The sequence below is a fragment of the Leptidea sinapis genome, chromosome 9, assembly GCF_905404315.1.
Source record: "Leptidea sinapis chromosome 9, ilLepSina1.1, whole genome shotgun sequence".
NCBI classification, from domain to species: Eukaryota; Metazoa; Arthropoda; class Insecta; order Lepidoptera; family Pieridae; genus Leptidea; species Leptidea sinapis.
The window spans coordinates 7,868,163-7,894,407 of record NC_066273.1 but is presented as its reverse complement, the minus strand read 5'-3'; the positions used below and the strand labels follow the sequence as shown (position 1 = coordinate 7,894,407).

At 34.7% G+C, this 26,245-nt stretch overlaps 1 protein-coding gene across 5 annotated transcripts in view; it reads left to right on the top strand.

Moving 5' to 3' along the window:
* LOC126965947 (arylphorin subunit alpha-like) overlaps positions 1 to 26,245 on the top strand; it is a 47,430-nt gene that overhangs the window by 9,640 nt on the left and 11,545 nt on the right. The gene's annotated exons all lie outside the window — the stretch shown is intronic.

Sequence of the window (26,245 nt, the reverse complement as noted above, 5' to 3'; positions counted from 1 at the left end):
TTTTACTCACTTTTTTTGCTGTTTTTTCGTTTGATTTTTTGTAAATTAATTTTATCAAAAATAAACTCAATATTATTACTTTTTTCATTTACATTGTTATTTTTGAAATATTAATAATATGAAAATGTATCAGACGAGAGTTGTGGTGCATTCAATGGGAAACGAGTGCCATCTTGTGTTAAAATATAAAACTACGATAAATATAATTTATCAGTTTCTTTTCACTTTTTTGGATCACTTAGTGTATCCAAAAAATAATCCGAGCACCTGGAGTACACTGAAGAAGGGTCGAAAATACTTGGTACAAATATCCACTTATTTTGGCTGGCGATTTCAACATCAACTTCGCTGATAAAAAATTCAGAGGGGTTGACAACTTTAAAATGAATTATGATCCACAAGAATCCACAACAAAATATGGGACCACCATTGACGCGGTATTTTCCAGATATTTAGAAGATCTGAACAAAAACAGTTTCACTGTAGAAAATTGCGCCAAGTACACGTTCACAACTCTTGATTCACAAAAATACCAAAAAGAAATTTTCACTTTACAAAAAGATGTACAATCTGAACAAAAACAGTTTCACTGTAATAAATTGCGCCAAGTACACGTTCACAACTTTTGATTTACAAAAATACCATGGAGAAATTATCACTTTACAAAAAGATGTAAAATCAAATAAAAGACAGAACAAGTAGCCGTTATGATTTTTAATTGAAAACATTTTGTGGTATTTTTAACAATTACGAACAACTTTTCAAACGTACTTGGCGTGCGTCATTGAGTACCCCAAATTTTTTCAGATGTGTTGTAATATTATCCCAATATCCCTCAGACAATTCATTTATGTCAACAGTCAGTAGTTTAGTAATTATATTAACTCCTATTCTTTTTCTCTTCATAGCATTATTGCTTGCTTTAAGCGCGATCGCGCGAAGGCTTAGCTCTACTAGCGCCTGAAAATCAAGTTATCTATCTTGTCAAGAAAAATTCAATTTTAATCATAATCCTTCAATAATTATTTTTTTTTCATCAAAAACGATCCAAAAAGAAATTTCGAAGTTATGTAAAAAAAAATCACTTTTTTCGAAATTTTTCGTTTTTGATAACTCCCGAGCGAATCAATCGATTTTGACGGGACTGGCGGCAATAGACGCAGTATTTTGAGTCTAAGAGCGGATGATTTTGAAATCGACTAGTGGAGTTATTTAAAAAATATTCCAAAAAAATATTTTTTGAAAATCTTATTTTTGAGATTTCTCAAAATTAAGCGAACTGAATCGATTCAAATTTTTACGAAATTTAATGGCAATGATACTCTTTGGATCGTCAATTATCTCAATCCGATTGATCGAGCTGTTCAAAACTTATAGATTCATATGGTTGTATCAAAAAATCTATCATTAGTAGGGTCAATGACTTGGTGAGAAGCGGCTGAGAGAATTGTTGTCCCTAAAATCGCTTTTCGCATCAGTTCTTTGGGCTTAGTTATCAGACATGAAAAAATTTGGGGTACTCAATGACGCACGCCAAGTACGTTTGAAAAGTTGTTCGTAATTGTTAAATTTACCACAAAAATTTTAAATTAAAAATCATAACGGCTACTTGGTCTGTCTTTTCTTTGATTCTTTGTATTCTCGAGATGTCATCAAAATGTCAGTCTGTATTGACTGAATGTATGAGAAAATATATGTTTTTATAATAATATTTTTTTTGTGATTTTTTCGATATTTTATTACTTATTATCCTATTCAGGACTAAGAGAAACCCAAAAAATCAAACAACAGAAAAAATGGTCCAGCCGTTCTTAAGTTATAAATGGTGTAACTAACATGACTTTGTTTTATATATAGTACCTGGACGACCGGAGCTTTGCTCGGCTTTTTAAGAAAGTACAAAATTTTAACAAAAAACAAACTAATAGAATATCTTGATTCTCGAACCGGGGTCTTCTACTTTCCGGTTCGCCCAGCTATTAAAGTCTGGTATACAGTGGCGAAATTTACCATTGTATTCTAAGATTATTGTAGCAGTTTCTCATTAAAACAGGGATAAAACATTTTTTTTTAAATTGAAACCTTGCTAGATCGATTTCTCGCCCCCGAAACTTCCGGTATACTAAATTTCATTAAAATCGTTGGAGCCGTTTCCGAGATTCAAATTATGTATATATATATATATATATATATATATATATATATATATATATATGTGTATATATATATACAAGAATTGCTCGTTTAAAGATATAAGATAGATTAGGCGCAGGTAACTAACTAACTTTTAACTAGCTAACTTTTAACCAAGTTTCTTTCTAAAGTCATTTTCGTATGTAATATTTAAAGAAATCACTAAATAACATAAATGATTATTGTAATAAAATAATAGTTCATTATTTCACTACTTTGATTTTTTTAAAAGCTTACAAAGTGATTTAATGATTCTAATAGGACCAATAGTCCCAAAATTGTTATTATCCACTTCATGCATTCGTTATAACTTCCAAATTAGAATAGCTAGAAATACGTGAGTTTTTGCATTCTATAGAGCTCGTCAAGACGATGTTAGCGCGCAATAGCACTAATGCTTTCTTGTATATAGTGAGTTATGTTTTCAGTTTTATTTGTGTAAAATATTATATATTATTATTGTGTGAAAAGGTGATTATTTTTATGTGTGAAAAAGGTCATATTATTATTGTGGCCGGCTTACTAGCTACTAAAGATATTTCGTTCAAATTAGTACATTTAATTTAATAAATTCAATTTAAATTTTCTTTGTAGTAAAAAAATATTGATAAAGACATTGTATTAAAATACTTCTGGTTAGATACGCCTTTTCATCTTAGCAAGAACGAAAACACCTTTTCAACCTAGTAATATTACGACAATTACCCTAAATCAAAAGACATTTATACCGACAAACCAGCTTTTCAACTTAGGCATAATACGCCTGATAAACTGATGTTAGAAAATTGTTAATAGTATATCTTGCCTAGTAAATCAAACCTCAGACCATTTTTTTACTAAAATAATTATAATAAAACAGAAATATAATATAAGAAATGACATCTATTATTTTATAAATTTTTTGTTAGAGACATTTCTTCATTAATGCTGGCGTGATGACTGATACGGCCTGCCGATTATAGACAGGATAACCCGTGACGCCTAAGAGCATCTACCTGAACGCTACATCTACATTGATGTGGTTCATTCAGTTTTGTACCAAGCCGGAGTGATACGCATATTGACAATGTCATATTGTCAAGTAGCGTTCCAATTGGCGTAGAAGGCAAGGCATGTAACCAAAAGCCCGACTCATTTTGTGTCACGACCAAAAGACGAGCTCACTCAGTTCTGTCAGTAGATGAGATCAAAAGATCATCATAGGCTGCCTTGCAAAGAAGTGCGTCCCATGCTTTTTGACACTTTAAATCGTCTGGAAAATTTTGAATATTTGCAATATTTAGCCAAGCATTGTTAGCTTCGTTCAAATACACAATCTCTGAGTTACCTGGTACATGATTTACAATTCTAGTAACCAAAAGCTGCGCACTATGAACTGAAGATAGAAATGCTGGTAAGGCAACGCCCGAAACTTTGCAATTACCCAAACCACCAAACCAAACCATCGTTTCGGTGAAGAGGCTTGAGACCATGCACGATCTGTAAACGCACAATTCAAAACGGTTTCTAAAATATTTTTAAGTAAAATACAAACTACATCAAGTAAATTTGGAAATTTCAATAACGTGGTAGACCTTGAGAGGTACGTTAATTTTGAAAAAAATAAACAAGACCGAATAATAGTTCATTAATTTTAAATAATCTGTCCGAAACGTTATAAATATTTTTAATGTGATCATCTGAGATCCTTGGAATTGAAACAGGAAATAATGGAGCTCCAAGAATGTGAAGTGAATTCTTATCCAAAACTTTAATATTGGGGGCCAGAATATTAAATTTATTGGTAATATCAACCCAGTCTGAAATTTGGAAATTTTCGCCGATAAAAAGTTCGAATTTCGAAAAATTTTACTACAAATTTCAAATCATCTAAAACAGTGTCCACTTCACCACCCAAAGAGCAAAACATTAAATTTTGATTTTAATTTTGTTATGGCGGAATGAATGGCTAAATATTGCTGGACCAAGAGGGTCGCCTTGCTAACAGCCAACGGAAGACTTAATATTATGATTTTTTAATAATAATTTGGATGGTTTACTATAACATTGCCAAATATAATGATATATTGAAGTAATTGAATTTTTAACTTCTCTCAGCAGAGCCATCCTATCAACAGAGTTAAAATCATTTTTGACATCTAATTTTAGAAATACATCACTAGAGTAACTCTCCAAAAAAGTACGCGCAGCGTGGACTGCAGCTTCGCAACCACATTTTCAGCCAAAATCCAATTGAGTTGGGATGAATTTAATTGATAGGAAAGGAGAAATACGTCTACAACAAATTTTAGAAACGTTTGCCCGTAGATAATTATCAGAAAAAGATGGTTCCGGAATAACACAATCCGGAATAGTATCTGGTGATGGGTGTTTACTTTGTAAAGCCAAAAGAGTTTGATTTGAGTCGGGTGCCAGGATATCATTTGAAAAAAGTATAGATGCAGCACCTTTCAAGTCACCGTCATTAAATTTCTGTTCTACTTTTCGAAAAAGGTTGAATTTTGAATTTTGGTTGCTATTTAAAATATTGCCAAAGATATTTGGGTCCGAACAATTTTTTTTATTTTCTGTGTGAGTGAACTGCGGTCATCTTTTCGTGCATGTAAAATTGAATATGCGTACATGAACAAATGCTCCCTTACTCCCATGCTTGGCAAAGAGTGAGAGCCCGAAATAAAGAAATATTATAGTATTTAAAAAAATCAAATATTTAGTTATTACTCGGTTAGGTATAACAATGAATGAACCACATCAATGTAGATGTGGCGTTCAGGTAGATGCTCTTGGGCGTCATGGGTTATCCTGCCTAAATTCGGCAGGCTGTATCAGTCGTCACGCCAGCATTAATGAAGTCATCCGCAGGGCATTTGCCGCTCTTAATATAACAGCTGTTTTAGAGTCAAAAGGTATTACCCGCCGTGATGGCAAGCGTCCCGATGGAATGATGCTTGTGGCTTGGGCACGGAGAAGGGCGCTGGCGTGGGACGTGACTTTCGTCGACACTCTGGTTCCATCTCATGTCCAAATTTTGTCAGTCGGTGCTGGGGCTTCGCTTCGTCTACCGAAGACAGCAAGTGTCGCAAAAATGTTGTCCTCAGTGACTGATACATTTTTGTGCAGTTTAGTGTCGACATTAAGCCCTTGGGGATCAGAGGCGTGGAGAATGTTCAAAATACAATCTCCCCGCCTCAATATAGTTACTGGAAACCCAACCGCTGGCAGCTATTTCGGTCAACGGATCAACCTAGCTATCCAACGCGGAAATGCTGCTAGTCTTCTTGGTATAATTTAATGTAGTCATAGTATTGTAAATATAGTTATAAGATTTGTTTTGTGTAAATAAATGAATATTTTTAACTTTAAAGTACTCTCAACGAGTAACACTTAAATCTGTAAACAATCATAATCGCCTTTACTTAGTTTTAAATCAGTCTTCTTCATGATGGCGGAATAGATTCGACTCCCGCTCCGTTCTGCACAAACACCGGTATTAAGTCAAAAAAACGCATCTGCAACTTGCGCCTCACCATTTTTCTTTATACTTAGATGAAAAGAGGTATCTACGCAGAAGTGTCTTTCTTTCTTAGTATAATCGAGAATCGTTTTTTCATTGTAGGATCAATTTCGTAAGAGACTAAGACTTTCTAAATAAATGCGTTTTTTCTACGTCGTAAAGACCGGAAACGGTATTTCATTTTAGAGATAACTCCCATGATCCTACAGATGTACCCTGTTTCACAGTGAGTTTAACGGACTTCTAGTAGTAATAGAAAAAATTAAAAAATATCAGTAGATGCGCTTTTTTTGATGATTCCGAATATAATATCATGTTACTCAATTTTGGAAAAAATTTTAGATGCGCCTTTTATTCTTATGACGACAGTACGTACGAGTATTACCTAAAATTTCTATGAACTTACCATAGTACCTAACCTAGATTTAGTAGTATGTGGCATCAAAAAAACCGTGTTTTTTGGTGACATTATAGTACGGTATACAATTATTTTAACCGACTTCAAAAAAGGCAGTGGTTCTCAAGTCATAGGTATGGCCTTTTTTTTTTGCTTGTTACCTCAGAACTTTCGACTGGGTAAACTGACGTTGATGATTCTTTATTTATTTTAAAGCTGGTGCTTCCCGTGCAGTCTCGTTGTAATTTGGTCCAGATCTGAAAATGTAATCCATGAGAAAACCATAAAAGTCTTAAGATTATATGCGCGAAATTTACGAATAACTCAATATCGCGCCCACCGATTTCAATGATTCCTTTTTATTGCAAATTATATACTTCAAAAATAGTTTGGTTAGGTTCTGATTATGTGATCCATGACAAAGTAACGGAACTCTTCAATTCTTAAAGATACTGCCGAGATATACGGCCGAGTCTTTTTTATGCAATCCGCATATTTGAGTCAACTACCGTACCGTCGTTAAGTTTGGTCAAGTAATTGTCGTAATTAAATATGATGATCAATGGAACTCCTTAACGACTTACAGTAAGGGTGGGATCAGAATTTCTAGCTGTCATTATTCAAATTGCAATGCGCTTACGTTCATTTCTGCATTGCAAAATTTAGTACATCTGCACATATTTAGACAAATTATTAGTAAGTGTACTTCAGACTCGCCCAAAATCAAAAAAATAAAAAAATAAACACATTTCAAAAATAATAGGTAATATGCATTAAAAAGTATAAAAATAATTGCATATATTAATACATTCTTATTAATTAATCTAATTCTAGTTATGATTTATTAGTTATTGTTATTTTGGAGTTGGTGTCAGCCAAGGTAGGTTTGTAACTACATACATAGCTGTAGGTGAGTTTGTGCTTGAGTCGGATCTCGAGAGGTTAGATGTTAAGTCTCATTTGCCCAGTAATTTCACTAACTACGGCGCCTAGAGTTTTAATAGAGTAGCTCCAAGAAGAGTATGTCACTCGATGGATCGGGCGTAGTGGTCTTGTCACTTGGTCGCCGTGGTCTCTCGACCTCACGCCGCTCGACTTTTAACTTTGAGGACACGTGTAGAAATACGTGCTCCGAAAAATGTATAACAATGAGGAGGAAATGAGAGCCCCGATCGTTACAGTGATACGATTCGAATCAGACTGACACGACGGTGTTACAACGGGTCCGTAACAACCCGAACTTTACACTAATCAGAGTCAGTGTAGTCGAGTAGATTGAGAGACCCCGAGCAAGTGGACATAATGATGAATTAAAGTGTATTAAAATAATAATTATAATAATAATATCTATTTATTTTCTCCTCACAAAGATCTTAAAGCTAAAACAGTACAGTAGTGTTACATTTTTTTTTTTAACAAATAGTATTTTGTGAGGAGCTGGTGTCTGAAGTAGGTTGACCCTGTATTACAGATCACCAGGACCTCACCCCCAGATATAAGGATCACAATGATTAAAATAGTACACATCCGTACTAGTAGCTAGAAGAGCAACAATAGATCATAACAATAAATGACTTTAAATTTGTAAATTACTAGTAATAAAATGTGTGTGTGTGTGTGTATGTGTGTGTGTGTAAAATATAAATTCATTGATGTATTAGTAGTAGAAACTCTAGAAAAAACTTTATTTAATAATTACTTATTTATAGATGAATCTTACGGAGAAGAAGTCGAGCCTGGACCAGAAGATGATAAAATTGTAGGCAGATATAAAACAAATATTAAAGAATTTCCCTATCAGGTATTACTGATAGCCATTAAGTACAGGAATTTATTCTATTGTGGAGGATCAATACTTAGCGAAAAATATATTTTAACAGCGGCGCATTGTGTGGTTGGGTAATTATTTAAATGTTATAAATAATCTTTTTCGTTTCTAATTCTAATTTCTATTTTAATAAGTTCCGTGTATATTTCATATGTAATTTGATTACCAAACAAGACACTTTTATCCTTTATTCCAGAAGTGTGAATTGTGTCAATTTGTGATATTGTGCTTTGTCGCTGTTTCCATAGTCGTACATGAAAGAGACCAAAAACACTCAGGCCCGTTTTCCAGAAAGGTTGCAATACGTATTCAGTGACCAAGTAAAACACTTGGTCACCGATTTGCTGCCTTCATAGCTATGCATAAAAGGGATAAAGTAAACTTGGGTCCGTATTTCAGAAGGTATCTCAATACGTAACTTTGACCAAGTGTGTTTAGTCGCCGGCTATAAATATATGCATACGAGATACGACATTATTCTTTTGAAATACCTGGCTAATAATGGCAGAACGAGTACTGGAGTATTTCCCGTTCACACATTCTGTCAACCGGTTTCCGGGAAAATCGAAGATTTAACCAAGAAGACTTTCTCTTTCAAAATTCTTGTGCCTAATAATCTCAACAGATCACCTTACCCTAATCTTGGTAAAATGTTTTGTGCACTTTTGGATTGCAACGCTCAATCCATTAATAGTTATACAAGTCCAAAAGATGTTTCCCTGTAGCTGACTCAAGATGTTTGCCATTTTTGAATTTTTCTCACCTGTGTCAGAATAACCACAGCTTCAGCTAATTCTATACATTACTTGATTTTAAGTAGATAAGTTTCTTTAGATGAAAGATCCCACGATACCTGCATACAAAGGTTTGATCGGATGGTTTTGTGGGCACGTTTGCAATTACTATAACACATTTATTGAAGCTAGTTAACAAGTTAACAATCGTGTTAATTAATTAATTTAATCATGACATAAATTTCAAAATAAATATAAAATAACTTCTCCCGTAGTGTACAATGTAGAGTCTATTATAATGTATAATTTCATTTCTACGCCAAAAGTAGGTCTCCGCGCGGCCATATTATATTCCATATCCTGGGGTTTCTTACCACCCTTACCCCACTTTTACTATGACAGCAGGGTGGCCGGTATCTTGGAACCTGGGAAGGTGAACGCATAATCGCTACGCTGGGCATGTGGGTTGTCGATCGCAGGATGTAACTATTTGCACTGGTGGCGCTGTTGCCCATCACCTGTGTGTCATATTTGCTTGATCCGTACAACTTGATTATTAAGCCATTATTTATCGGTTGACTGGTGTAATATTTATTGTCGTCGCCCTTGACGACACTTCGATATGAGAGAGGCGGGGACTTGCATGCTGTACGTCAGCTCACAGCGTATACCTTAATCAAGGGTAACATATTGAGACACCATCTGGATATCATTCCTTTTTTATTGGGTCATTGAGTTGAGCTCGGACCATGTGAGGGCTCTCAGTTATCTCCTGTTCTGTGTTACCTAGGAGCAGCTTAGCTTGGCTAGCCTGGAAGTGGCTGCTTTCAGTATTTCTTGATTCCTCAGGAAATTGCGGAAAAGGGATTTTCCAGCACCACAAAATAGTTCTGGGCCTATGAATGGAGGTGAGGCTCCATCGTTAGCTAGCCGGTTGCCTATCTCGGTATCTACATTTTATGCCTTTCGTCTAATACGGACCTTAATATAGCACTATTTTAATTTCAAAGGTTATCAAATCTTACGGTGCGAGCAGGATTGACGAGTAAAGATGAATCAGAAAAAGGAAGTTAATCAATTATATGATATTGTTTTATTATACTACTACGATTCTGACTCATACAAAAAGCGCGTACACCTTCCTTAAAGGCCGGCAACGCTCTTGTGATTCCTCTGGTGTTGCAAGAGAATGTGGGCGGCGGTGATCACTTAAACCCAAGTTGACCCGTACGCTCGTTTGTCCTCCTATTCCATAAAAAAAAATACATTCAGGATTTTATATAACCGTATTACATGTAACAATATTTTCTTTATATTATTTATATGTATGTAAATAAAATTGTAAATTTGGAATATCGGTTCTTATGTTTTTTTTAGTAAATTCACACTATTTCATATCTTAATTTCTTTTTCACTGTTTTTCTGTATTTCAATAACATTTTAAATGTTTTCAACATGCATTATACTGGAGATACCGTAGCGTATACCCCTCTAAATCATGTGTCTGTCGGAAAAACATCGTCCAGTGCCGGAAGAAACCTGTCTTCTATCGAGTCCTCTTGAAAACGCCAGAATGCTTGTTCTCGAAGACCCAAGCGATTGCCATATCTTTGGTCTTGTAGAAAGCAAAGACAAATTGGTTTTGATTATAGATATATAGGGTCATAAATATAGCAAGAAAAATAATTAAAGCTGGCCCAGATTTTACCGTTCTATACATAGCAGACGTCCTTCAATATAATATGGAGTCTGGTCTCTCATATTGCACACCAGTATCAGCACGAAAAAATTGATCACGAGTAAAGCAGACCAGCTCGAACATGGCGTTTGGTAGTGACTTCACTTCATCTTCCGCATTTATTACGGGTAGTATTCTGTATAACTGTTTGACGTTATTCCTGCCTTTGAATTTCACCTTGACACGACTCACCACAAACTTACATATCATCCTCATAAACTGAAGAGAACTAGAGAAGAAACTTCTACAAACAACCAAAGTATGGAATTCTTTTAATTTTGTAATTTCTTTCTTTTGCTCGGTGTTTACAGGATTATACCTTCAAAAAAGCATGAGCACATCCTCAATATGCGTTCTTCTGATTTATTGATTTATTTAGATTCACCAGTGGTAATTACAGCTAGTTGAATTATGTGAGCTTAAGGCAAGTTTTTAATACCATTGTTTCAATCCCTCTATGGCAATAATAATAATAATATAATTAATATCTATTTATTTTCTCCTCAAAAAGATCTTAAAGCTCAGTACAGTAGTGTTACATTTTTTTTTATAATATACAGACTGAAATTTACAAGACATATATTCTATCGAATCTTTTCGGTTTGTTAATTGGCCTTAACCCTTCGCGATCCGAACCCTCTAAGCTTCAATTCAGTTGATTACTGACCAATTTTGGCGCGCAAATTTTAGGGGCACGAAAGTGTATCTATCTTTTTATTTTACCTAAAGCAAAAGACTGCTTATAAAAAGTGTAATTTCAGTGAATGTATCTATCTATAATATAAATTATCCGTATTGTGTTTTATATTATTAACCGACTTTAAAATAGGAAGAGGTGTTCAATTCATCTGTTTTCCTATGTAATACATAGAGGCCGATAAAGACTGAAGTCCCTGCACCCTTTTTCGTTAACTTTTACCTCTTTTGACTCTTATTATAACGGCGATGTCATCTCACGTTCCTCGAATTGGTACATATAGATCTGTGGAGGGCTAAAGGTTAATTAGGATAATGTAAATGATACCAAACCGATTACGACTAAAGTAAACGAAACTGTCAATGATGAGCTAGGGATATAGTGTAATAGGTTCGGTATTAAGAACAGAAGGGTAAAGGAAATCAAGTGAATGAGGTATATAGACGTACGTCTTATCTGGGCTTCCTACTACAAATTGAACTTGCTTACTTATTGAATATGATGAAATGTTGTTAAAATTTATTTATGTTTGTTTATATGTATTTATGTATGTTTAAGTAAGTATATTGTATTAAATATATCGTTGTCTACAAGATAATTTGTGTACAAGTGTGTCGATATTATAAAAAAAAAATATTATTGAAACATTTTTTATTCGCAAAATAAATAAAGGAACTTATACTCTCGTAATACATGTTACCCAGAGAAACAGGAAAAAAATCATAAGACTTTCGCTGAGGGACCGCAAGACAAACACTGGGATTCGAAATCCTTAATAAGGTCACCTATGCCACCAAACAAAACAGTGACAAGGCTGGAGTTAGGATTAAACTAAATAAACACGAAATTTTGAAGAAATCACATAAAGGAGCAGGACCGGACGATATACCACCAGTTTATTTAATTAACTATGCATCATCTCTTTCTGCTTATAATCATCACTAAGTATGGGGGCATTTCTAATTAAGTGGAAGATCGCAAAAGTTGTTCGCATTTTCAAATGTGGTAATAACAAAAAATATCTTTTCTTTCTGTGTTCGGAAAATATTTGAGTCTTTAATTTATCCATGCATATATGCTCAGTTTAAGGGTTGTATAAGTCAGCAATAACACGGTTTTAGAACAGGGAGATCTACCAACACGAATTTAGTTACCTATACTGAAATTTTAATCGACTCTGTTGACAAAAGAAAAAGAGTTGATATAGTCTATACATACTTAGGCAAGGCATTTGACCTGATTCCCATTTCAATTCTCCTTACAAAATAATAAGAATATGGTATTACTGGATCTATATTGCACTGGTTAAAATCATACCTCAATAAAAGGTGTTTCTATGTTGTTGCAAATGGTTATGGCTCTATAAATTTTAACATAACATCTGGAGTTCCTCAAGGCTCGCTCTTAGGTCCTTTACTTTACTAATAAAGGTATTAAAACCTTTATTAATGACCTGCCAAATAGTGTTCATCACACAACACAATTCATATTTGCTGATGACCTTAAACTCCTTAAGATCATTGAGGACTTTGAAGACGCTAAACTCTTACAGGAAGATCTAAATTGATTTTATAATTAGGTTAACGGAATGATACTTAACACAGAATAATGTTCTTCACTCGGAATAATTCTGAATTTAATACCAATCTAACACCTACGTCATTTCTAATGTTCCTTTAAAACGCCTAAATATTATCAGGAATCTTGTTGTGGTATTTGATGAGAACACCTATGTGTGGAATAAATGTTAGCTTCTCATCAATATTATCTATATAATATAGTCACTAAAGCTTCTAAGATGTTGGGTTTCGTCCTGAGGAACAGCAATGTATTCCAAAATGTACACTTCAAAATAGTTTTATATAACAGCTTAGTAAGAAGTGTAGTATAGTATGATAGTGTCATATGGAGGCCACATTATACAACACACTGCCTTAGAATAGAGAGTATACAAAGGCGATTTCTCTACCATCTAGCTTTCTCTCAAATAAAGTTAAAGAACTTTCTTCGTACAAAGAAAAGCTAACATATTTAATATATATAGCTTGAGCCAAAGAAGTGATTTGTTGGATTTGATGTTTCTATTTAAGAGTCTTAACAACATCTATGATAATCCAGATTTAGTTTTCAAGATTAAATTTAATGTTCCCTATCGATATCCCCGCAAAACAATAACACTTTCTACAAGACCTTTTCGAAAAACTGTTCTCCGCAATAGCTCACCAATTTCAAGGATGTCTAAAATACTTAACGATAGTTGGAAACATTTGGATCCTTTTGGGGACTCACTCAAAACATTCCGTAGTAGAATTTTATTTAAGTGATAAATTAAATAATTTGTAATATTAACAAGATATATTTAACTTATTTCAGTATAGCGAACTACCTGTGACCTATAACTATTACATTGTGATTTTTATTCGGTAATAAGTTAATCTAAAGGAGACCTATACAAAACGGGTTTAAAATGGCTGAGAAAGCGGAAAATATTGAGGGTATATAATGCGTGTTAATATTTTGTCATAACGAAATTATATTTAATTGACTGCTTAATTTTTACTTGTGTTTTGTAAGTTCTTCTCACCAAAATAAATAACAGCCGCACTGAATTATTGCCTTTCTCTACAAATAATTACAGGTTTCACCAAAGATGCCAGTAAAAAGTTCTAAATGTCATCCTAAATATGACCCAAACAATTTTGATTATGACGTTTGTGTTATGGAACTAGAGAAACCCTTAACTCTTAATGGAAAAACAACAAAGGCCATTACTCTCGTTGACAGTGGAACTGAGATACCTGCTGGAACTAATGTTACAGTAGCTAGATGGAGCTTTACAAGCGTAAGTGAAATATTCAGATTTAATTAAAACATATAAATATTTAGTATAAATTCCAGTTCCATAAGTTATTATAAAAATATTGACTTGAATAATTGAAACAAGTTTGGCTGACTTGGCTTTGACTTTGAATACTCTGAAATTAATCTTTAAGTCGGCCTGGCATATACTATATCGCCTAAACAGTCACAAACTCGGATTTCTTCCCCTCCATTTGGTCGAGTGGCTTTCTTTCTTAGTGCTTTCTTCAAGGAACGATCTGCTTCATACAACAAAACTGTGGCAAGAGCCTTGTTATACTATTTTCCAACACGTGCACTTTCAAAAAACGCCTTTCTAAAAGGACATCAATATGCTTATACTCTCCGCTTTTTTAAAACACTAAATATTTTAATCTCGGGTCACAAGCATCATCAAGCCAATGAAAATGACCATTAGATAATATTTCTTACTATTTCTCATGATTCGACTAGTAGATCATTAAAAAATTGCAGAAAATGAAATGAATACTTATATTTATTTATTATTCATATATATATCTACACTAAATAAACTAAAAAAAGTTCCTGGTATTTCCTAGAACCCTTCTGTTGTAAGTGTGCAACAAAAATATTTAAAGGGCATAAATTTAAGAAATTATTATTTTTATTGATTGCGTTCTGTGTACTGTACTCGGTACCCGCAGACAGTCTTTGGTTACAGACCGTAGTAAGCCAACTTAGTATGAAGTAATCATGACAATTTTCGATAATATTTAAGTAAAGGTAAATAAAAAATATAAACTTAGCGTAACATAGATGACAGCTAAAATAGCATCTTTTACAATTTTTTTTTGGGATTTTATGACCTGGTAACTAAGACCTTTGAGTCAAGTCTTTTTTTATTATCTAAATATGTATACTTTTAATTTCACAGCTGTTCACTTATCACTTCTCTTTATTTTATATTGTTAGAATTGTATTCTTAATATATTTATATAATGGTTTATAACTTCTTTTGTCTCTTAATAATTGATCAAGTGGAGGCGGGCGGGATGAAGAATCACATAAAATTTTGGAGTCACTGATTTCACTAGCCAGCACAAGTCTGTCAAACAGAAATGTTTGGCAGTCGATAATAAGGTGGTCCATAGTTCCTTCATTTGAATTGCAATGTGGGCAAATTTTATTCTCAACAATACCCAATCTTGCAAGGTGTGACGGTGCAGTATTATGTCCAAAACGCAATCTATTTTTCGTGGTAATAAAATCTCTGTTGCAATCCTTCAATTTATTGTACCAGGGTCTGACAAGTATGTTTTCTTGTATGCGGCCATACCATTTTCCTTTATTATCTTGGTCTTTCTTCCACATGTCTAACCATAACTTTTGAATTTCTTGGTCAATATATTGGAGACAATCAGTCATAGGAATCTCTATAACATTTTTAACATCAACTGAATTAATACCTTCCTATGCAGTCTTATCAGCCATTTCTTTACCTGTTATACCTTTATGTGATGGCACCTATAGGAAGGCCACTTGAATATGCTCAAGATGGTATTTATATATTATTTGTTTTATAAAATAGAGGATATAGTTAGATTTAAAATTAACTGTAATATTAGTTAAACCTTTTATTAAGCTTAAAGAATCTGTTACTATCTATTAAAAAGTTCTTAAAGTTGTGAATTTCGCGTATTCTTATTAATGCCTGATAGACTGCATATGATTCTGCTGTAAAAATTGAGCATGATTGGTGTAGAACAAAATTTGGTTTGTGGATCATATAGAGCAGAATGTACATAGTCACTCCCTTTACTTCCATCAGTATACATAACATAGTATGTTTTATTATTACTTAAAAATTGTAGCATATCTAAATTGGTGTTTATTGTGTTTTTAATTTCTGTAAAGGGTTGAAAAATACACTGGTAAGAAAACGAGTACCATGGCCATTGTGTTTGTTTTCTTATTTTACAAAATTTCATATCTATTTCTAAAAATATGTTGGGCAGTTCTGAAGCAAGCAAAAGCCGCCTCAAAATTAAAGGCATTATTTTTGTTTCAACTTCCATGGCCCGGAGTTGAACACATTTTACCAGATACTATTCTCAGAGCTCTGTTCTGTAAGATATCTAATTTATTTGCATGCCTGCTGTTCATGTATGCAAGTGAGCTATAGTCAAAGTGACTGCTGACAATAGATTTGTACAAAATTGAAAGTATTTTGGGATCTGCTCCCCAGGATATACCAGCAATACATTTCATAACATTTAATCCCTTAAGTGCACTTTTGGATATGGCTTTTATATGTTCTTCAAATGTTAGTTTTCTGTCTATTGTTATGCCCAAAAATTTCTTTGAATGTCCTCTGTTAAAAATTTGTACATTATAAAAAATATTATAAATTGGGTTATCATGTCCAAAAATCATTACACTGCTTTTAGATGGGTTGATCGTTAAATGTAAAATTTCATGATAATATTGAAAGAGTTGAAATAATGAATGGTTAATTTTGTTGATGGCAATCTGCAAATTATAATTGCTGCTATACAAAACAATGTCATCAGCAAATTGTAAAATATTTACGTCACAACTATTTACATATTTACAAATTTCACTAGTATATATATTGTACAATAAAGGTGATATTGCAGCACCCTGCATTGTACCTTTTCATACAGTTTTTGGCCCAAATAATTGATTATTATATTTTACATATAGTATTCTATTATTCAAAAAATTAAATATCCACTTACTAAGCAGTCCTGGTATTCCTAATCTAGTCAAAATTCTAACAAGTATGGCAGGCAGGATGTACAATATCAAAAGCACCTTGAACATCAAGGAATACACAAACAGTGTGTAACTTCTTATATTTTGTATGTGTGTATGTACAACAAGCCCTCTAAGAAATCCGTATTGAAATTGTGGGATAATATCATTGGATTCAACATACCAGTCGAGACGAACTTGTTGATGAATTGTGTGTCTTCTACCGCATTTATCACGGGGAGTGTTCCGAAGATCTTTTTTTCCTAATTCCTGCCGCCGAATTCCACCTTCGCACGACACGCCACAAGTTAGGATATCATCCTCACCATCTGGATGTGTGGCGGTCCTCCACAGTGCGGTTTACAAGGAGCTTTCTTCCACGTACTACAAAGCTTCGGAATGAACTTCCTTGTGCGGTGTTTCCGGGACGATACGACATGGGTACCTTCAAAAAAAGCGCGTACACCTTCCTTAAAGGCCGACAACGCTCCTGTGATTCCTCTGGTGTTGCAAGTGACCCGTACGCTCGTTTGTCCTCCTATTCCATAAATTAAAGCATCTTTAATTGTTGCAACAGTGGCAGGAGCATCATCACCTTTATTAGCCAGTTCCACCAATGTCTGTACTAGGGCCATCAGCACATCATTGTTGGCAACAATCTGGTTTTTAATGTCTTGTTGTGTACAGACATACTTATCATTATTTACAATATCTACAATATTATTTACAGATTTATCTACAATTTTATTTACAGGTTTATTTATAATTTTATGTATAGGTTTATTGACAATATTAATTACAAATGGTTGTTTGGGTGTTGAAAGAGGGGGGAAATCTAATTCTTTTCTTGTATTTAAATTCTTAGATGTAGCATATGCAAGTCATATGTTATTTTTTGTTTTTTTTTCCATAATTTTCTTAATATTAATTGGACATACTTTGGAGATTACTAAATGAGATCCACTGCAATTTACACAGCATATTTCATTAGGTTTATTACATTCAACCTGATCACCTCCACATATGGAACATCTTTGCTTACTGTTGCAAATTTTTGCAGTGGTTGAATTTAAAGCATTTAAAACATTGCTGTAATGGTGGAACATATTCAAATACCCTATAATAGAATAGATCGTATTGAACATTATCGGGTAACAAATTAGGTAAAAAAGTTATGCTGACAGTCTGTAGTGGGACACGCTCTTTACCAATTTTCTTTGTAAATCTTCTTATAGCTATTATTTCGTATATGGAGCTTAATCTGATATAAAGTTCTTTGTTTGAGATATTGGTTGGAACAAATCTTATCACTCCACTTTTTTCTATTTGAGCAGCTGGAATAAAGGCCCTCATGCCATGTTTAGTTAAAAAATTACTGTTATTAATAAAATTATTGGCTGTATTACATTGTTTAAAAATAACAGCTATTTTACTTGCGTTGACATGCTGTATAGCCCTTTGATATCATTGGCGAAAATGTGGTTTAAATAAGTAGGGCTCTTGTTGCCCAGTTTTTCATTGCTCACTGACTCAACGTAAACTTTAAATTCTGTATTTATTGTGTTTTCGGGGTATAGTCTTTTATAATTGGGTTTATAATAGGGTAAAAAGTCCTTCTCACCGCCTCCACCATCACCATCAACATTTTTTATTTGGTTGTCCTCGGACCGAGAACGTTTCAGTGAGGTGGGCGGGTTATCCCCGCCCCCCTCATTTCCCTTCATCTCAGCAGCCACTCACTATATTATTAATTATTTTTAATAGTAAAACAATGAGAAATACTTGAATTATTAATATAAAATTAAAATTCAAAAATTTTTGTAAACCGTGCCAATTGAGGTTCCCGCCAAAAACTCGCATCTTTTACTAAGTAACTAAAATAACAAAGAGAACATGTTATATAAAATAGTATACAAATTATAACACACACGTTTATAAAATTGTCATATTTCTGGGTTGATTTTTTTTATGATAATAAGTAAATATATATATATTATTATTTAAATTATTCAATAACATTTTATGTAAAACAAATATTTCAATAAAAATATTTTCCAAAAAAAAGTTTAAAAAAATAACTATTTTAAATAGATTTAAAAATATATTAACAAAACTCAATTTCCATTTGCCTCGCCCCATCACGCTTCTTCTCATGCAACATTCTCGTCACGCATTCACCATCTTATTCCCCAAGTCAAGCGTGCGTAAAGAAAAAATCTAAAAACTGGTGAAATAAAATACAATATTTTTGAGTTGGTGCCAAGTTGAACATTAAAAGTTTCATGAAAAAATATTATTAAAATTGCGACGCATACGCACAAATATAATATATAATAGACTCCGAACCGATTTTATTGAATGGTTGAATGAATTTACGGTGTACAATCAAAAGGCTCCGATGTAGAGATAGGCGTGCCAAAAGAGTTCTATACTTGGTGATCCGTTTCTCTTTTTAATTTATATTGACGATCTTCCATTTGTGGTACAGAAAGTCGCCAATATAGTTTTATTCGCTGATACCAGGTCAATTTTATTCAAAATAAAACGGAAAAACATTACGGTGGATAGCAAAATGCTTTAAAAGTATTAAAATTAGTTCTTCTTCTTCTTCGTTACACTCTTGGAAGAACGGTCGTGGTTATCACGAAGTGACAACTCTTGGGTCAGATGTGATTCGCCCTAAAAGTTGCAGTCGTTCCGTTTTTCCCTTCTGGCGGACAATCTGGTACACTCGTTCAATAGACCGCCCACAGCAGACTTAATTTGGTCAGTTCATCGCATGGGCGACCTTCCTCTCCCTCTGGTGCCCTACACGACAAGGCGCTCAATGGATTCACTCAATGGTATCCGAAGGACTTATGAATTCGACTCTGTATTAGGACCTACGGGCGTTGTTTTATGCCAAGTTCTTGGAGAATGGAAACGTTGGTGAAAAATAGTTCATCTATTTTTAATAATAAAAATAAACAATTATTCAATTTCAAGTATCAAATGTGAAACAAACAGAAGTTAAGGTAATGCTAGATTATAAAACTCTGGAATTTGTAGCTTCGACTATTTTTCTTGGAATTACTATAGATAGTAAATTACAGTGGGACCCACAGGCAGAGTTCTGCAGCTTTTGCCGTTAATAAGATCAGACAGTGGACTGATGTGAATACAGCTCATTTTGACTACTGTACCATATGACTGTATGTGCCACTTATGGTGGGCATACTGAGCTCCAGATGAATTCTAGGCTCTTAAGCGGGCGTGTATCACGAGTTGAGGAAGTCCGTACCTAATACGATTTTTATTTCCTTATCCAGTATTGGCCATTTCGTCATTCCCAGCACAACCCCGATATCAATCCTTCACCAAAGAAGAATGGAGGCACATACTTGAAGTGTTCTTCTGTACAGCTTCCTTCACGTTTCGGGGCCCCGATTACGACTCCAGGCGGGCGAATCTTTCAAAATACGTCGGGTTTTGGACTGTAGCACTGTTTTACGATTAAAATTATCAACAAACCCACATTAATACACTAATAACTAAATTACTCAAAATTTATCACAGCACACGTGTTTGCGTCTTAAACTTCATCAGAAGAATTTTAAGTGTCAAGTTTACACACAAACGTCATTATCGAGTGACATACCTCTGCGCTTCAAATAGACGTTCCTTTTTATGTCGGCCGTAGGCCTCCACTAAGGCTTAGGGAATCCTTCTAGGATTGTGTAAGTAAAACAAAACGGCCGAAACAATGACTTTATTTTTTTTATGGAATAGGAGGACAAACGAGCGTACGGGTCACCTGGTGTTAAGTGATTACCGCCGCCCACATTCTCTTGCAACACCAGAGGAATCACAAGAGCGTTGCCGGCCTTTTAAAAAGGTGAACTCGCTTTTTTTTAAAGTACCCATGTCATATCGTCCCGGAAACACCGCACAAGGAAGCTCATTCCACAGCTTTGTAGTACCTGGAAGAAAGCTCCTTGAAATCCGCACTGTGGAGGACACCACACATCCAGATGTTGGATGATATCTTAACTTGTGGCGTGTCATGCGAAGGTGGAATTCGGCGGCAGGAATCAGGTTAAACAGCTCTTCGGAACACTCCCCGTGATAAATGCGGTAGAAGACAAACAATGAAGGGACGTCTCTACGCAACACCAAGTGATCCAGCCGTTCACAGAGCACTGAGTCCCCGACAATTCGAGCTGCTCTACGTTGCACGCGGTCAAATGGATCGAGCAGATACTGGGGTGCGCCAGACCAGAGATGACAGCAATACTCTATGTGTGGCCGGACCTGCGCTTTGTTGCGCTATATGTTATTGTAGGGAAATGCTGCGGATGTTGATAGTATTTTTGTGCTCCTAAAGAGGGAAGAGAAAAGACTCGCTTCGGGAAAAATTCAAGTTGATAAGTATCCTAACCCTTCCCATGCACTACATATACAGTATGAAACTGTATGAAAAATTACGGAGCATATATAAAATAAATGTAGGTATATACTTCTTAGCATACCAATGATTTAAGTTTTTTTAACTTAAAAAAGATAAAACAATGAAAATAGACATTTTTAGGTTAGTGTAAAAAAATTCAACTAAAATGTATTACATGTTATTTAATTTTTAATAACTGGTATTGCCTCCTCGAGCTCTGATTACAGCTTCGAGCTGGTTTGGCATACTGAACACTAGGTTTCGGAGCCGATGTTGGGGAATATCCTCCCATTCTTCTACCAGGGCCTGCTTTAGTGCCCTGAGGGTAGTCGGTGGTGGTCTGCGATTTCTGACTAGCCTCCCAAGCTCATCCCAGGCGTGTTCAATCGGGTTGAGATCAGGACTTCTTGATAGCCAATCCATCACGCTGATACCGACCTCCTGAATATACTCTTGTACGATATGAGCCGTGTGTGGCCGGGCATTATCATGCATCAGCATCGATCCATCACCCATATTTGCTAAATACGGCCCTGCATACTCATTGAGAATCTCTTGAGCATATCTTTGCCCAGTGAGGGTGCCATTTTCTATGGCTACTAGCTCTGTGCGACCTTCTGAAGATATGCCAGCCCATACATGTACACTGCCTCCACTGTATTGGACTCTTTCTGAGATGCAGGCTTGAAGGTATCGCTCACCAGGTCGCCTGTAAACACTTCGCCTTCCATGAGAAGTGTAAAGGGAGAATCGAGACTCATCTGCAAACAAAATTCTTGACCATTCTTCTTCATCCCACTGCATGTGTTCACGGGCGTATCGCAGTCTCGCTACTCGATGCTGTCTCTCGAGATTTGGGCCACTCGCTGGTCTTCGGGGTTTCAAATTTGCTCAGCAAGTCTTCTTCTCACTGTACTGTCACTAATGTAGTCCCTCCGGGTCTGAAGTAGCTGTTGCTGGACTTCAACTGCATTTTGGTGGCGATTTCTTAACACAGTGGAAATAATATAACGATCTTCTCGGGCACTGGTACACCTGGGTCTGCCATTATAAGGTCTCCTCAGATGGTGTCCAGTCTCTTCGTACCTTCGCTTTACATTCAGGACCGTTCGTACCGTCACACCCACCATTCTTGCAGTGCGACGCATACTGATGCCTAGTTCCAGAAAAGCCATGATCCTAGCACATTCTTCAACTGAAAGAGGCATGATAAATAAATGTTATGTGCGTTTTGGCATAAATTTTTAAAACAAGACCCATCGATTTTAAAAAAATTTAAAACAGAAAGAAAAATGTGAATGGTAAAATTGTAATTGGGAAACGTCCACTTTGAAAAAGGAATGGTTTTGTTTTTGAAGTTTTTTTTCAGCCAATTCTTAAAAGAAGGTTACCGACTATTAAGTTTTTATGTACAAAATTAAATTCTCTTTGGAGTCCTTTTTATTTCGAAAGTATCTTGTGAACTTAAAACGTTATCCCAATTTTAAAAGTGTGATACTTACTTTTGAAGGCCAGGGTATACTCGCGTCATATATATGACAATCTCTTCTTCAACTATGATTGCCTGGTACCAAAACACTGTATAATGCTGCACACTATCTCATTCCCTCGCCGGCTAATATGCTAATATTTAATACCTGTATGTGTCTCTATCGTCTCGCATTTTCGTTTCATCGAGTTTCAAATCACAACGATTCTATAAAGCACAAAGGCGGCGTTTGGAATTTTATTCGTCACCAACCACATGAGAAAATGAGAAAAAGCTTTAAATCGATCAGTTTGGCTTTTCAGTTACGTTGAAAATTAGTTTTGTTCACAAGAAAATGCAATGGCTATTTAGAAAAAAATGGTTTATATTATATTTTTTTTTTCACTACCATTGCATATACTTAATCAGGCATGCATAAATTGACACGCCTAACAATACCTTATAAGTCAAGTAACCGTTGTAGGTAAATATTGTTCAACCAAATTTATTTGTTTTTGCTACGAGGAGATAATTGGTGTTATGATGAACATTATATAATCTATGCACCGGGGTCATAGGTGTTTATTTTAAAGATACATTTCTCAATATAATTTCGTTATCGTATACTGTTATAAAATCTCAATATCTTACAACGGCATTTAGTGCAACCATCACTAGACGAAATTTGATTTATATTCAAAAGTATTAATCGAGTTCTGTTCAATTTCCAGTAGAGCGGTGCTTATTAAATACTAGCTGACCAGGCAAACGTTGATTTTTATTGCCATATCAATTATTTTTAGAGTTAGACCGTTTTTTGGACATTGCAACATTACTTTATTTTTCAAAAATAAACGTAGCCTTAGTTACTCCTTATCCCATCGGCCACCTGCGAATAAAAGTCCCGTCAAAATAGGTCTAGCCATTTCAGAGATAAACCGGAACAGACAGACGAGACAGATAGACAGACAGACAAAAATAGTAAAAAAAATATTTTGGTATATGTACCGTGTATTTAAATACATATTGTAGTAAAAAACGGCTTTTTCAATATTACAAACAGACACTCACATTTTATTTATATGTATGTATAGGTGTTCAACTAGTACTTATAAACTAGAAAAATGACTTTATCTGTCAAAGGCAGCAGTCATGATGATGACGTCAGGATTTATAGTAAAACACGCGTCATCAATCAATCTGCAAACAGATTATATTTCTATTATATTCGCCTATTTGAAGTGAGACTCATGACAACTCTTCTTCACACATGGCCAACAAAACTAACTCATTTTAGCGTCCGAAAAAGTACAACTCTTCACCCATCCTGCAAATAGCCCCCACTTAGCACCCTGTGATTTCTGTATTTTCCGTAAAATCAAAGATTTGATGAGCGGTTTCACCTTTACCAATTTCGAAGAGGCAGTGAAAGCGTTGAATCAGCAGGTAGAAAACATGCCTTCAGATCTGTGGTCCTCCTGTTTTAAAAAATGGTTCGACCGCATGAAAAAATGTTAAAAATGTAAAGGAGAGTATTTTGAAAAGCAATAAACATAAAATTTTGGTTATAACATCTTCTTTACACAATAGTTTTTAGTGTGACTTACGTATATATTCCTATGTGAAAAAACAGTAACATTTCAAATATAATAATTATAACCTTAATATGGTTATAACCTTAATATACTGTACGCCTAAGTAATACTCATAAACCACTGTTTCAGTGATAGCCGCATAAAAATTAGTTTAGCAGTTTTAAGTTTATCGTGAACAAATATACAGACAGTCGCGGCGAGGGCCTTTTTTTAAATATTATTATGTTATTAATAAAAATGTTATTAATATATTCTTAAAAATATATACTAATATTATTTACCTATTATGCAGTGATGTTATGTTTTATTCGATATTTTCTTTTATAAGATCTTGAAATACATCCTCGGATACAAGAACTTCTTGACACCTTACAACCAAGAAAACCTTCACTACGTTGGTGTTAAGGTCAACGACGTTAAAGTGGACAAGCTGGTGACATACTTCGACTACTACGACTTTGAAGTTACAAACAACGTGTACTACTCAAAGGAAGAATTGAAGAGCAGCGCCTTCCCCTTCTTTGTCGTACGTCATCCTCGTCTTAACTACAAGGCATTCACCGTTACTGTTGATGTCAAATCTGATGTTGAGGGTGATGCCGTAATCAAAATCTTCCTTGGACCCAAATATGACAGCAAAGGCTACCCAATTGACCTCGAAGAGAACTGGCAAAACTTTGTCGAATTGGACTGGTCCGTTCAAAAGCTTACTAAGGGACAAAACAAGATTGAACGTCGCTCGACAGAATTCTACTATGTCAGAGAAGACTCGACTCCAGCACGTGAGCTTGTTAACTTGATCTTGACTAGCAAGGTGCCACTTGACATGTCTGTCACGCCTGGTGCATTCCCGAGCCGCCTTGTCTTACCTAAGGGTACCAAGGGTGGATTCCCCTTCCAACTGTTTGTTGTTGTCTACCCATACCAACCAGCTACCAAGCAATTCGAGTCCATCAAAGTATTCGCCATGGACAACAAACCCTTGGGCTATCCTCTAGATCGCCCAGTGAGCGAATTTTACTTCAAGCAACCTAACATGTTCTTCGAGGATGTTAGAGTGTACCACGAGGGAGAGATCTACCCCTATGAATACAACCTACCTTGGTACTTTACCCACGACAACCAAGTCAACAAACACTAAAAGGAGAGAGAAATATGTACGAAATCTGTCATGGTGATAACTGTTATATATATTATTATATTATATTTAAATAAAATCTTCATTATTAATAATTTTATGTTTTTATTGATCCAACTTCCAATTTGGAGCAACGTAACGCAAATTAATATTGAAATAATATTGGTGAATATCTTATAAAGTTTATTCAACATACCTATCTGTAGCTTTAATTTAGATACAATAATTATATAGTAATTTTAATTTGTAACTATTTAATTTAACAAGTAAATAGGCTTTCCATAAATTTAAAAAATCTAGATAAGAGCTGATTTAAGATGGAAGATCTAAGTAACATCCTCTTGTATTTACGACCGATATTGACTGAGATTACTAGGAATTATAACGCTTCCAATAATATTGCAAATACTATATTAATACAATAATAGATTTAGTTAAATCAGTAATAATCGTGATAAACTCATCGACTTGAAATAAGATTTAAGTATCATCCTCTTTTCTTTTTGAGCCATGTGGACTGAGATTACTAAGTGTTTTTACGTTTCCAGTAATATTCCAAATACTGTAGCTTTAACCTACAGATTGAACTAAATCAGTAATAGAAGGCACTTGTTATCTTCTGTGATTCATCTAAGGGCTTTCAATGTGTTCAACATTCAATGCTGGTCAGGAAGCTACGTCACTGTTGTATAAAAAGTACTAAGCTCGATCTTCTGATTTCATATTTAAGCAATATAATTTAGAAGGAAGACGTGAATGGTGGGAGATCTCCTGGGACTCCTCTCAGTATAGGGGTACCACAAGGGTCTATTCTTGGACCGTTCCTCTTCCTACATAATGATCTTCTTTACCTTTTTAAAAAAAAAGATAAGGTAGTATTGTTTGCAGATAACACTTCACTGATATTCAAATTAAAAGGAAA